The 15,065-nt window shown below is 45.4% G+C and overlaps 1 long non-coding RNA gene across 3 annotated transcripts in view; it reads right to left on the bottom strand.

Moving 5' to 3' along the window:
• Window positions 1-14,826, bottom strand: part of LOC115306814 — a 35,570-nt gene extending 20,744 nt beyond the window's left edge. For 2 of the 3 annotated variants that reach the window (XR_003915446.1, XR_003915445.1), the window contains exons 1-3: window positions 14,656-14,826; window positions 10,741-10,902; window positions 1,828-1,870 (exon numbers count right to left, since the gene is read on the bottom strand). This is a non-coding gene — a long non-coding RNA (uncharacterized LOC115306814). Of the gene's footprint in view, window positions 1-1,827; window positions 1,871-7,865; window positions 7,911-10,740; window positions 10,903-14,655 lie in introns of those variants that run through there. The other variant, XR_003915444.1, reaches the window with a different exon arrangement.
• Window positions 14,827-15,065: the final 239 nt, after the last annotated feature.

The raw sequence follows: 15,065 nt of genomic DNA on the forward strand, positions 1-15,065 counted from the left end.
CACTTTGTGTGATATATTTTACAATTATTTGCTTTATATTGATTCTTCTACTTAGACTATATGCTACATGAAGGCACGACTTATGTTTTTCTCTTTATCATTGATTCTCCAGCCCCTTGAATATAGCCGACACTCAATATTTCCTGAAATGGGGACGCCTGGGTGACTCAGTCAGTTAAGTTTATGACTTCAGCTCAGGTCATGATCTCACAGTTCATGGGTTTGAGCCCCGCATCGGGCTCTGTGCTGACAGCTAACTCAGAGCCTGGAGATTATCTTTGGCTTCTGTGTCTCCCTCCCTCTCTGACCTTCCCCTGCTCATGTTGTCTCTCTCTCTCTAAAAAATAAATAAAACATTAAAAAACTTAAAAAATATCTCCTGAAATGAAAGGAAAGACTAATGAATAATTGAATGAATGGATAGATGAATGAATGTGCCTGATCAGGCTTTCACTATTAGCACAGGACCTGTATATTCCCTTTCCTTTGTTCTAGGTCCCCTGGGTAATGGCCTTTCTGCAGTCCTACCCTCCCAGCCCCGCACTCCACCCCCATTCACCCAGAAGCAGTGCCAGACTCCCCCCCACCGCCTCCACCGCTCTCAGACCTGGGAGGCTCATTATGGCACGTACATTAGGCTCTCTCTGGGACAGGCCGCTAGGCTGCATTCTGAAGTCAGCCGATGCCTGTGGCTCAGGTGAACTCAAATTTATGTATATTTCTATCAATTCTCTCATCTTCTGAACATAGTTTAACTTCACCTCCTCTAGAGGAGCCTTAAAACCCATCCAGACCAGGGGTGCCTGGGTGGCTCAGTCAGTTAAAAGTCTGACTTCGGTTCAGGTCATGATCTCTTGGTTTGTGAGTTTGAGTCCTGTGCTGGGCTCTGTGCTGACAGCTCTGAGCTTGCTTCAGATTCTGTGTCTCCCATTCTCTCTCTGCCCCTCCCTCACTCATACTCTGTCTCAATCTCTCTCAAAAATAAATAAACATTAAGAATTAAAAAAAAATCCAGACAACAATTTGACAATAAAATATGGGGAAAAAAAATAATAAAAAAAATCCAGAATGTAAGAAGTCCATCCCCACCCCTGTAATTTCTCTGTCTCTCCTAAATAATAAAAGCAAATCTGTGATAAGCCAGAGGTGAGTCTTTCCGCATTTACTCCTGGCCCATCATTTCTTAGAGATGGTCACTGTTAACATTTTCTTTTCTGCCCTTCCAGAAATACCATTTTATAAATATACCAGAGCATATTTGTGTATCTCCATCTTTTAAAAAATGTTTATTTATTTTTGATAAGAGAGAGCATGCATGCAAGCAAGTGGAGGAGGGTCAGGTTCCAGGCTCTGGGCTGTCAGCACAGAGCCTGGCAGAGGGTTCAAACCCATGAACCACGAGATCATGACCTGAGCTGAAGTTGGACACTCGACTGGCTGAGCCACCCAGACGTCCCTTAACCTTTTTTGACATAAATAGTTGCAGTCTTTTTCTGTATTTTTCCCCCTTAATATTACATCATCAAAATCTCTCCATGGCCATGCTATAGCCCCACCTTATTCTTTTTTAAAGAGTTCTACAGTATTTCATTATATTGCTATATCATGTTGTATGTGTGTTTCTGGATTTTTATACTACTAAAGGTTTTGCAATTAATATTCTTCTACCCACATATCCGGGCACAGATAGATCTCAGAGGTCAATCCTAGATTGAAATTGCTAGATCAGGGATATATATCTTTTAAATTTTGATAGATACTGCTAATTTCTTTCTAAACAAATTATATCAAATTACAGTCTCAGCAATAGTGTAGAAATGTTCATACCTTTGCCAATAGATGTTATCCAGTTTTTTAAATCTTTGCCAATCTGAAAAACAAAAATTGAAATCTAACAGATTTGCTTTGCATTTATTTTATTTGAAAAGGTAATAATAACAATAAAAATAACAGGTAGCAGTTAAATAAGCACTTTCTAAATACTTTGTATACATTTAAACATCTTTTAAATACTTAAAAGGTGTTTGTGTTTCTTTTTTAAACTGTATTCTTGTCATCTGTCCATTTTCTATTAAGGAAATTGGACATTGTTTAGACTGTGAATTGAAAATACTTTCCCTCCACTTGTAATTTGTTTTTCAACTTTATGGCACTTTTTTTTTAATGTTTTATTTATTTTTGATACAGAGAGAGACAGAGCATGAGACGGGGAGGAGCAGAGAGGGGAGACACAGAACCGGAAGCAGGCTCCAGGCTCTGAGCTAGCTGTCAGCACAGAGCCTGACACGGGGCTCGAACCCACGAATGTGAGATCTGACCTGAGCCGAAATCGGAGGCTTAACCGACTGAGTCACCCAGGCGCCCCTATGGCACTTTTAAAGTGTAGGTTTTACATTTACTTATCTATGGCTTTAAAATTTATTCCTTAAAAAAAGGTAAGGACTGCTGGTTTCTGGTTCTGCATGTACCAGTAAAAAGCTGAACAGACTGAAAAATCAACCGCTTCTCTCGGATCTGTAAGAGAGCTGAGGACACACGGCCAACCACGGCCCCCAAGTTGGTAGAGACAGATGAATACAGAGAGTCATAGCTTCCCAGGGCAGACACTCCGGAGTGGAAACCAACTTTGAAACCAGCACTGGGCTACGAAATCCTGAGCTGCAACTGACAAACTGTTGAAGGTTCCGTGTGGGCAGGTCTGAGAATGAAGACTTCAGGGAGACCCAGTCATAGGGGGACCCCCACAATATTGTGAGATTTACCTCCAAGGGCTTGATCAGGTTCCCAAAGTAAATTTTGGAGAAAAACTCCTAAATGCTCCTTGCAGTTGGAAGGGAGGAGGAACTATTTTGAAATAACCCAGAGCCTTATATTCTCAGCAATGCCCACCCTGAGGGAAAACTGGTTAATAAGAGTCTAACTTGCTGGGGTATTCTGAGAGCCTAACTGACCTGGGGGAGAGAAATGTCCAACTCTAGCCCACCCCGGCCTTCCTCTCCCCACTACGGGGGAAGGAAAATCTTAGAAACACTTGTGAAGCTCACATCCAAGGGCTCAGGCTCAAGTAAAAACTGGACCTAATCACAGGACTATAGAATGCCTCCCCCTCCCACACCTCAGCACCACATTACCAGAGGCCTATCATGCCCCACTATCAAGAAAAAAAATTACCAGACAAACCAAAAGGCAAAACCTACAATTTCGACAGAACAAGCCTCACAACCAGATATGGAAGGGATGTTGAAATTATCGGACTGGGAATTTAAAACAAAAATGATTACTATGTTAAGGGCTTTAAAATATACCATGCTAACACTAATAAAGAGGAAGTAAAAGGGGCGCCCTGGTGGCTTAGTAGGTTAAGCATCCGACCTTTGCTCAGACCAGGATCTTGTGGTTCCTGAGTTCAGGCCCCATGTTGGGCTCTGCCCAGTTCAGAGCCTGGAGCCTGCTTTGGATTCTGTCTGTGTCTGTCTCTCTGTGCCTCCCCAACTTCTGCTCTGTCTCCCTCTCTCTCTCAAAAATGAATAAAAATTAAAAAGACAGTAAGGGTAGCTATATTTCAGACAAAGCAACTTCAGAATAAGGAAAGTTGTTGGGGATTTTTACATATCATTACAAAATGATAAAGGAGTCATATCTTTTAATATTTTTTTTAACATTTATTTACTTTTGAGGGAGAGAGAGAGAGCATATGCACCTAAACATGCTTGAGAGGGGAGGGACAGACAGAAACGGACAGAGGATTCAAACCAGGCTCTGTGCTGACAGCAAAGAGTTCGATATGGGGCTTGAACTCATGAACCACGAGATCATGATCTGAGCCAAAGTCGGACGCTTAATCAACTGAGCTTACCCAGGTTGCCCAAGGGGTCACATCTTTACTGTGTATGTGCCTAATAACAGGATGTCAAACTACACGAAGCAAAAACTGATAGAACTGCAAGAAGAAATAGATGGATTCACCATCACAGTGGGAGATGTCAACACCCGCCTCTCTGAAATGGACAGATCCAGCAGGGAGAAGATGACTAAGGACAGAGTTGAAATCAACAACACCATCAGTCATCTGGATACAATTGACGTTAATAGAGGACTTCATCCAACAACAACGAGTCACAAGCTCACATGAACATTCACCAGCATAGACCACACTCTGGGCCATAAAACAGATCGTAACAAATTTAAAACAATAGAAATCATGTAGTGTCTGCTCTCAGGCCTTAATGGGTTTAAACTAGAAATCAGTACCTGAAAGATAACTAGAAAATGCCGAAATATGTGAACATCATACAACACCCTTCTAAATAATACATGAGTCAAATAAGAACTTTCAAAAGAAATTTAAGTGTATGTTTAAATCAAAAGTTGTGAGATGCAATAAAAGGAGTGTTTAGAAGGAAATATATAGCACTGAACACATTTATTAAAAGAGAAGATCTAACATCAATAAGTTTTCACCCTGGATCAAGAGCAAAAATGAACTATGGGGACCTCATCAAGATAAAAATCTTCTGCACGGCAAAAGAAAAAATCAAGAAAATGAATAGGCAACCGATGAAATGGGAAAAGATAGTTGCAAATGACATATCAGATAAAGGGCTAGTTCAAAATCTACAAGGAACTCACCAAACTCCACACCCAAAAAACAAATAATCCAGTGAAGAAATGGGCAGAAGACATGAACAGAAACTTCTCCAAAAAGGACATCCAGATGGCCAACAGACACATGAAATGATGCTCAGTGTCACTGATCACCAGGGAAATACCAATCAAAACCACACTGAGATACCACCTCACGCTAGTCAGAGTGGCTAAAATGAACAAATCAGGAGACTATAGATGCTGGTGAGGGTGTGGAGAAACGGGTACCCTCCTACACTGTTGGTGGGAATATAAACTGGTACAGCCTCTCTGGAAAACAACTGGAGGTTCCTCAAAAAATTAACACTAGAACTCCCCTATGACCCAGCAATAGCACTGCCTGGGATTTACCCAAGGGATACAGAAGTGCTGATACTTAGGGGCACATGTGCCCCAATGTTCATAGTGGCACTTTCAAGAATAGCCAAATCATGGAAAGAGCCTAAATGTCCATCAACTGATGAGTGGATCAAGAAGATGTGGTTTGTATACACAATGGAGTACTACATGGCAATGAGAAAGGATGAAATCTGGCCATGCGTAGCAACGTGGATGAAACTCGAGGATGTCATGCAGCAGAGAAGGACAGATACCATATGTTTTCACTCATAAGTCTAACAGGAGAAACTTAACAGAGGATTATGGGGAGGGGAAGCGGGGAAAAAGAGTTAGGGACAGGGAGGGAGGCAAATCATGAGAGACTCTTGAATTCTGAAAACAAACTGAGGGCTGAAGGGGGAGGGGGAAAGGGAAAGGGGGATGATGGATATGGAGGAGGGCACTTGTGGGGAAGAGCACTGGTGTTATATAGAAACCAACTTGACAATAAACTACAAATTAGAAAAAACAAGTTTTCACCTTGGGAAACTAGACAAAGAAGAGCAAATTAAATCCAAAAGTAAGCAGAAGAAAAGAAAAAAATGAAAAGAACTAAAGCAAAAGTTAATGAAATTGAAAACTGGAAATCAATAGAGAAGTCAATGACACTCAAAGCTGATCCCTTGAGGAAAGATAGTGGCAAATGACATATCAGATAAAGGGCTGGTATCCAAAATCTATAAGGAACTCACCAAATTCCACACCCAAAAAACAAATAATCCAGTGATGAAATGGGCAGAAGACATGAACATGAACAGACTTCTCCAAAGAGGACATCCAGATGGCCAACAGACACATGAAATGATGCTCAGCATCATTCATCATCTGGGAAATACAAATAAAAACCACACTGAGATACTACCTCACGCTAGTCAGAGTGGCTAAAATGAACAAATCAGGAGACTACAGATGCTGGTGAGGGTGTGGAGAAACGGGCACCCTCCTACACTGTTGGTGGGAATGTAAACTGGTACAGCCGCTCTGGAAAACAAGTGGAGGTTCCTCAAAAATTAACACTAGAACTCCCCTATGACCCAGCAATATCATTGCCTGGGATTTACCCAAGGGATACAGGAGTGCTGATGCTTAGGCGCACATGTACCCCAATGTTCATAGCAGTACTTTCAAGAATAGCCAAATCATGGAAAGAGCCTAAATGTCCATCGACTGATGAATGGGTCAAGAAGATGTGGTTTATTTATACAATGGAATACCACATGGCAGTGAGAAAGAATGAAATCTGGCCATTTATAGTAACATGGATGGAACTCGAGGGTGTCATGCTAAGTGAAATAAGTCAGGCAGAGAAGGACAGATACTATGTTTTCTCTCACAAGTAGAACAGGAGAAACTTAACAGAGGACCATGTGGGAGGGGGAGGGGGAAATAGTTGGGGGGAGGGAGGGGGGCAAATCATGAGAGGCTCTTGAATACTGAGAACAAACTGAGGGCTGATGGGGGAGGGGGAGAGGGGAAAGGGGATGCTGGGCATGGAGGAGGGCACTTGCTGGGATGAGCACTGGGTGTTATATGGAAACTAACTTGACAATAAACTATAAAAGAAAGAAAAAACAACTGGTACCTTGAAAATATCAATAAAATCAGCAAGCCTCTAGTCAGGCTGACTAAGAAAGAAAGAGAATGTAAGTTACTAGCATTAGGAATGACAGAGGAGACAGCATTACGGAGACCATGGGCATTAAAAGGACAATAAAGGAATACTATATAAACAGCTGCATGCCCACAAATTTGAAAATCTAGATGAAATGGACCAATTCTTTGAAAGACACAGGCACCAAATCTCACATAAGAAGGAACAGATGAACTGAATAGTCCTGTATCCTTTCAAGAAATTGACTCAATAATTAATAACCTCCCCAAACGGTATATGCCAGGTCCAGACAGGTTCACTTCTGAATTCTACCACACATTTAAGGAGGAAATGACACCAAATCTCTAATTTCATTCCGAGGATAGAAACTGAACTCTTCTCATGCCACGAGGCCAGCATTACCCTAATATCAACCCAGACAAAGATATTACCAGAACACTACAGACCAGCATCTTTCATGAACATAGATGCAAAAATCCTCAGTAAAATATTAGCAAGTCAAAACCCACAATGTATAAAAAAAGGTATAAAAAAAGGTATAAAAAAAAGACCCAACAGGATTTATCCCAGGTGTGCAAAGCTAACTGAACATTCATAAATCAATTAATGTCGACATTCATAATCAATTAAATTAATGTACTCCATCCCAGCTAAAAAAGAAAAATCACACGATCATACCGATAGATACAGAAAAAAAGCATTTGACAAAACCCAAGGCCCATTCGTGATGAAAGCTGTCAGGAAACCAGGAGAGAGGGGGACTTCCTTAGCTCAATAAAGACCATCTAGGGGCATGTGGGTGGCTCCGCAGGTTAAGTGTCCGACTCTTGATTTTGGCTCAGGTCACTATCTCATTGTCCGTGAGCTCTGTGCACACAGGGCGAAGCCTGCTTGGGATGCTCTCTCTCCCTCTCTCTCCGCTCTCCCTCCCCTGCTCACTCTCTACCTCTCTCTCCAAAAAATAAATTAAAATAAACTAAAAAAAAAAAAAAACAGAATATCTACGAAACACCCATAGCTGTCATACTTCATAGTAAGAAACCTGAAGTTTTCCGTGGAGATCAAGGACAAGGCAAGTCCCCCCTCACTACTTCCTGTTCTCGTGCTGCAGAACATCCCATAACCTAGGACCTGCAGAGACGCTCAGAGAGCAGCCTACAGTAAGCACACGGTATTTTTACATTTATGTTTCCAGAAAGCTTCCCTCTGGCCCCCGCCAAGAGTGACTCACATGTTCTGTAGCAGCTCTGCTCAGAGAGTATTTTGTAGGTTTTTAGGAATTTCGTGTTTCAAGTAAATTGTTTCTCTTGTATGTTACACAATTATCAGCCTGTCATTGGTTGGAAATTTAAAAACAATGTCACAACACAGTTCAAGGAGCACTACTCTGTCACATGCTCTGCGACACGCTGCGTGGACACGGCACACGCCTTGCGCATCTCTTCTGACGCCTCTGCGCAACTTACATTCCTTTTCTGTAACTTAAAAGTGGGGGACAGTTAACTCCCCATGGGGTGACCTCTGACCAATGGGAGACCAGAGGCTGGGGGAGGCAGGGCAGACTGGCCCCTCACTATCTTCTTCAGACAGATTTCCTGGAGATTTCCCACATGCCAAATAAACACCTCCTCAAAGGTCTGCTCCTCCTCATTGTGGTGGTCATGATGGACACATTGCCTTAAACTTTTCCTTGTCCTGTTTTCCTTTGACTGCAGCTTGCCTGCCCTGCATTTGAATCTCACAAAGTATCCGGCCCCTAACTAAACACAGCTGTGCAGAGATCATAGTGACTCCGCAGCTTTCAGAATGATTGTCCCATATGTAAATATAAACCTAGAGATATAAGACTATATATCTTATTAAGTAATTAGTTCATTTTTTACAGAGAGAGAGTAAGAGCATGGGGTGGGGGAAAGGGGCAGAGGGAGAGAAAGAATCTTAAGCAGGCTCCACACTCAGCATGGAGCCCGATGTGGGGCTTTATTTCAAGCCCATGAGATCATGACTCGAGCTGAAATCAAGAGTCGATGCTTACCTGACCGAGCCACCCACGTCCCCCACCTTTTTTTTCAGTTCAGTGCAGGACTTGAACTCATGACCCTGAGGTGAAGACCTGAGCTGATATCAAGAGTCAGACACTTAACCAAGCCACCCAGGCACCCCAAGACCATAGATCTTTATAAATATATCCTTATATAAGTGTATGTAAAGATAGAGATCTTTAGGATATATAATCTGAATTCTAAGCACCATGGTAGGACTTTTGAGAACTGTTGACCTTCATTCATTCATTAGTCATGTTGTGAGGGCCTCCCCTAGGCTGGGTTTGATGGGAGATGACAGATGTCAGACTAAGACCTCATTCGTGTGCTTAAGGAGGCTGCCGTGTTGTGGAGGACACAGGCAAGCACAAGGCAGAAACACTGTTGGCAAGTAAGTGTGGGTACAAATACACACGTGTGTGACGGGGCACCTGATGGGCACCAGACCCACAGGATGGGGTGGTGGCCAGAGGGCGCCTCTCAGAGCTGCGTTGTAAATGATTTCAAGTAAGTCATGGGGGGTGTGCACAGGAGATGGGGGCGCTCCAGGCAAAGGGGCATCCAGGTGCAGAAGTGTGGGAAGTGGGCCAGGTCATGGCACATTCAGACAGGGACCCAAGAGTCATTTGGTGTGACCGACGCTCAGGTGTGAGGTGGCGAGGAGTAGAGGTGAGGAGCAGAGGCAAGGAGGCCTGAGGCTGAGATCCAGCCAGCCAGTGGGCAGGTCAGGGAGGGCCCTGAAAGCCTGCTGAGGAAGCCTGAATTTCTTCTGAAGGTGACAGGGACAACCGATGGATGTTACATTAGGGATGGTGTTTTAAACTATGTGTTCAAGGTCTGTGACAGTGTTGTGACTTCATAAAATTAATATATGTCAAGTAGAATCCCAGGATCTTGGATGGGTCAAAGAAAGACCACAAGGGAACCTGACATATTTATCACTGACAGGTCCTGGAAAAAGCGTGCAGGCAGAGCGAACGGCAGGACCTGGAGGCACGCCTCTGGTAGGGTCTGTTAAGGGAGTGCTTAGGGCTCCTGAGCTATGGCCGGAGTGGACGATTCAAAATAGTGTGGGGCTTTGGGTAAGCTTTGGGGGTACACAAAGGGAGGGCCCTGGGGGGCTGGGCAGACTTGCTCACCAGGGCCGCTGGACAGCTCACATCAAACACTTACACTTGTTGGGCACCTGGGTGGCTCAGTCAGGTAAATATCTGACTCTTGATTTCACCTCAGGTCTTGATCTCACGTTTCATGAGATTGAACAGCGAGTTGGGCTCTGTGCTGATAGCAGGGAGCCTGCTTGGGACTCTGTCTGTCTCTCTCTCCCTCTCTCTTCTTTTTTAGTGTTTATTTATTATTGAGAGACAGAGAGAGACAGAGCATGAGCATGCGAGGGGCAGAGAGAGGGGGAGACATAGAACGTGAAGCAGGCTCCAGGCTCTGAGCGCTCAGCACAGAGCCTCATGCGGGGCTTGAACCCACAAACCGTGAGGTCATGACCTGCGCTGAAGTTGGTCGCTTAACCGACTGAGCCACCCAGGCACCCCTTTCTCTCTCTCTCTTTCAAAATAAATAAACTTGGAAAACAAAACACCTTACACCTGCTTGTATCCCTGAGGGCTCCTGTCCAGGACATGCACTTGTGCGAGGGGCTAGTGTCAGTTAAAGGCCCTACAGGCCACTGGGCCAAACAAAATGGAAGCTGAGGCAGCAACATTGCTGAGTAGTTCAGCTCAACTCCTTTTTTTTTTTTTTAAATGTCTTTTAATGTTTATTTACTTTTTGAGAGAGAGAGACTGAGCGCATGAGTGGGGGAGGGGCAGAGAGTGAGAGGGAGACACAGAATTTGAAGCCTACTCCAGGCTCTGAGCTGTCAGCACGAAGCCTGACGTGGGGCTCGAACTCATGAGCCACAAGATGGTGACCTAAGCCAAAGCAGGACACATAACCGACTGAGCCACCCAAGCACCCCAGCTCAGCTCAGCTCTTGATCGATGCTCTTCCTTTCAAAACATGAAGTCGAATTCTCCTCCTTGTGAATGTGGACCCAGCTTAGTGACTCACTTGTACTGAAGAGAAAGTGGTGGGGATGACACCAAATGGCTTTCAAGGCTCCGTTAGAAGAGACAAGACAGCTTCCAATGGCTGTCTCTCAGGCTCTTGACCTTGGAGCTCTGCGCGACCATGCAGGAAGTCTGGCTGCTCACAGCTGGCACACTGGAGAACCTGCAAGTGGAGACCGTGTGAAAATGGAGAGCACTGCTCAGGAGCCCCAGCGGCTGGGACCTTCCCAGTCGTGGGAGTCAGCAAGGCTTCGGGTGATATCCTGGCTGCAGCTATTGTCTGACTGCAACCCCGGAGGGACCCTGAGTGACATCCATGGAGCTGAGCCCGGTCCGACTCCAGGACCATGAGAAATAATAATCATGGGTCGGAGCACCCGGGTGGCTTAGTCGGTTAATCATCCAACTTTGACTCAAGTCATGATCTCACGGTTCGTGAGTTCGAGTCCTACATCGGGCTCTGTGCTGACAGCTCAGAGCCTGGAGCCTGCTTCAGACTCTGCGTCTCTCTCTCTCCGTGCCCCTTCCCTTCTCGAACTCTCCCTCTCTCTTTCTCTCTCTCAAAAATAACAAACATTGAAAATATAAAAATAATAATCATGGATCATTGTGATTATTTTTAGCCACTCCGTTAGGTTGCGTGGTGCCTGGGAACGGATAAGAAATACAAGCTGTGTGGCAGGGATTGCATTCTAGAAGCCCATTCTGGCTGGAGGCTGAAGAATGAAGGCAGAGAAGAGGACAGCCTGTGGGAGAGAAACGCTGAACCAAGAGACGCCAGAAACGACCTGTGGGCTCCTCCTGGCTTGGGAGTCCTCCGGAGACAGCAGGACTGCCTGATCCGCCCTGTATCTATGGGGTTACAGAACACCTATTCTGACCCAAGAAAAATCGGCCACTGATGGCCCCAGGGTCCAAATCAGCTTGGCAAGTTGGAATGGATTGTAGTTTTGTGATTGGCGCCACCTGCTCACCTCCAGTTTAGAAATCTGGTCTCCTCCTGATAGCTCAGGGCCCCTCAGCATTGGTGACAATGCGGAGTTAGCCCAGACTGGCAGATGCCTGGGCACAGGCTTGCTGTTTGTCTCTCTCAGCCTCCCTCTTTCCCTTGGACCATAGGTTCGACCTACAAGCCATAGCCCCAGGTAGTGGCCACAGCTGCTGCCGCTCCCCTTTCCGCTGGTCCTGGCTCTGGCTTCCCTCCCCCGCTGTTTTCCTACAGCGCTCGGACACCCTCTGTCTCTTCCCAAACTAGGAACGGATGCCTGTGGCTTCAGAACCTACTCACTGCTCCATTTCTGGTCTTGGGCGTGTCAAGAGTAATTTTTTGTTGTTGTGTCCAATTCTTGGTTTTGGCTCAGGTTGTGATCTGATGGTTCCTGAAATCGAGCCCCACGTCAGGCTCTGAGCTGACAGCGTGAAACTTGCTTAGGACTCTCTATCCCACACTCTCTGCCCCTTCCCCACTCACACGTGCACTCTTTCTGTCTCCATCTCTTTTTAAAAAAATTTTTTAACATTATTTATTTTTGAGAGACAGGGAGAGACAGATCATGAGCAGGGGAGGGTCAGAGAAAGAGGGACACACAGAATCCGAAGCAGGCTCCAGGCTCTGAGCCATCAGCACAGAGCCCGACACGGGGCTCAAACCTATGAACTGTGAGATCATGACCTGAGCCGAAGTTGGCCACTTAACCTGAGCCACCCAGGCCGCCCCTCTCTCTCTCCCTCTCAAAATAAACAAATAAACTTAGAAAAAAGTTTTTTATTGTTGAATTTGGAAAACAAAAGGATATTTGAAGATGCACGTACCTTGACAACAGGTTGAACATCAGTTGTCTGCAGCTCCACTGAAATACAACTGCTTTTTCTTTGCTGACACTTGATAAGGTAACTGTTACTTAACCGTTAAGGGGAGGGGATGATGAGCTTAACATATCAGATGAGGACACCGCGATTCAGGAAAACTTCCCATGATGCATTAGTCCTATTGAAATCCATACTGAAAGTCGTAAGATCATATGAGTTGTGAAAAAACATAGATCAGAGGTGCCTGGGTGGCTCAGTTGGTTAAGCACCTGACTCTTGGTTTCAGCTCAGGTCATGATCTCACGGTTTGTGAGTTTGAGTCCTGAGTCGGGCTCTGTGCTGAGCGCATGGATCCTGCTTGGGATTTTGTCTCCCTCCCTGTCTCTGCCTCTCCCCCACTTGTTCTCTCTCTCTCTCAAGAAAAAAAAAAGGAAAACAGAAAGAAACATATTAGAATAAACTATGACTAATGGATACTTCCCTGCCTATCTGAGTGCTTTTGGTGATGGCGTGCTAATAATCCTACAAGTTAACTCATAAGCATTAGAAACAGAATGCTTTTGGGGTTGGGCAAAAAGAAATCACCCCCAAAACATGTCCACCTATGGGTTTGCAAATAAATCCACTTCTATGTGATGTGAAATATATGTCCTTGAGTTTTCTAATTTGGGTGAAATGCTCCCTGTTTCTTTGACAGCATAGAGTAATGATTTAGAGCAGGGTGTCTGTAATTAGGCTTATGGCCAATAATTTATTTAGCCCAGTGGCTGGCAGTCTTTTTCTATAAAGAGTCAGAATAGTAAACACTTGAGACTTTGCAGGCCATACAATCTCTGTTGGGATGACTTAGTCTTGCAATTGTAGTGTGAAAGGAGCCACTGGCAACATGACTGTGTTCCAATAAAACTTTATTAACAAAAACAGGGGCAGGCTGGAATTTGGTCGGTCGTCTGTTGATCCCTGACTTAGCCGGTTCTCTCATGCCCATGTTTGATCAACTCTCTTTCCCTCTACTCCCTCTTAAATGTGGCCTCCAGATTTGAGGAGGACACTGCAGATGAGGGTGACAAGCACACAGTCTGACAGGCTTCTTGCCTCTCCTGTGCACATCGATACGGGAGGAGAGCACCATGCTGTCGGTTAACGCACAGAGAATACTATGCCCGCCACGCGCTGGCTGTGTGCCCTTGAGCTGCTCTTCAGCTCGTCCTGAACCTTGGCCTTCTGCATTCTTAAAATCAAGACCCATACCTATCCCGCAGAACTGCTTTGAAGAACTGGAATAAAGCATGTCATGTCCACAGCATAGTGCCGGGCACTTAGAGAGCAGCTATAAATATGAATGGTTAGAAATGCTGGCGCACTGGTAAATTCTGTTGTGACTGAGATTCTCGGCCCAAACCGAAGGAAGGAGCAGGAAAATTCCACTCTGTTTAAAATTAGGTTACGGCAGTCAGCTCCTGCCCTGCTCGCTCTGCTGCTCAGTCCACCCTCTGCTCTTCCACCTGTTACCCAATTAACACCCTAGGATGCTGAACACCTGTGCGGAAGCCATTAGCGGGCTCTTGTCCAGCCCTTCCCTGCCACCTCGCTAACCCAGAGCCCCTGCATCCACCGTCAGGGCTCGTAGGTGTTAGCCTGCAGCAAGGCTTCGGGGTTTGCAGAGTTTTCTCCGGGATGAGAAATTAATATGGTAATTAATGCAAATGTCTTTGCAGTAGCTACTCTCCTGGGTCCTAATCAGAAGAGAAGGTCTTCACATTTCTTTAACTTTGAGATTCCGTGTGTGTGTGTGTGTGTGTGTGTGTGTGTGTGTGTGTGTGTGTTTATGTGCGCGCCCGTGCATGCGCACAGGTGCGTGTGTGTGTTATTGGGGGTGGGCAGGGCAGGAGCACGTTGGGTGAGGGAAGGGGACAGGAGAGGGGCCAATAAGAAACACAGAAATGACAAGGAGAGGGCAGAGGGAAGGAGCCAGCTTCCTAATCTGTACCAGGTGGTGAGAAGCTCAGTGATACCAGCTTTTGAAATCCCCGCTCTCCCCGTGGTAAGGTCACACTGCTCCCATAACGTGGGGTAACCAGCCACTTCCTAAGGAGCACCCACATACCTCATTCGGCGCTGGACCCGCCATAGTTGAGGTACTTGTCTTTGTTGATCCGCGTCTGTATAATCTCGGTGTCCAAGACTTGCACGGACTCCCCCACTTGCTCGCATGCTGCCTAAAGTCTGCCGAACAAGATGTACTCACATGGTCATTGTCTGGAGAACCTCATGGGTGGAGGGGAGCTCCGAGAAGGCTCCTTTTTCTTTTTTAGTTTTTTTAAATTTATGTTTGTGTGTGAGAGAGAGAGGGAGACAGCATGAGTAGGGGAGGGTCAGAGAGAGAGGGAGATACAGAATCCTAAGATAGGCTCCAGGCTCTGAGCTAGCTGTCAGCACAGAGCCCGACACGGGGCTCGAACCCAGGAACCATGAGATCATGAACTGAGCTGACGTTGGACACGTAATCGACTGAGC

This window comes from Suricata suricatta, chromosome 11 (assembly GCF_006229205.1).
Source record: "Suricata suricatta isolate VVHF042 chromosome 11, meerkat_22Aug2017_6uvM2_HiC, whole genome shotgun sequence".
NCBI lineage: Eukaryota > Metazoa > Chordata > Mammalia > Carnivora > Herpestidae > Suricata > Suricata suricatta.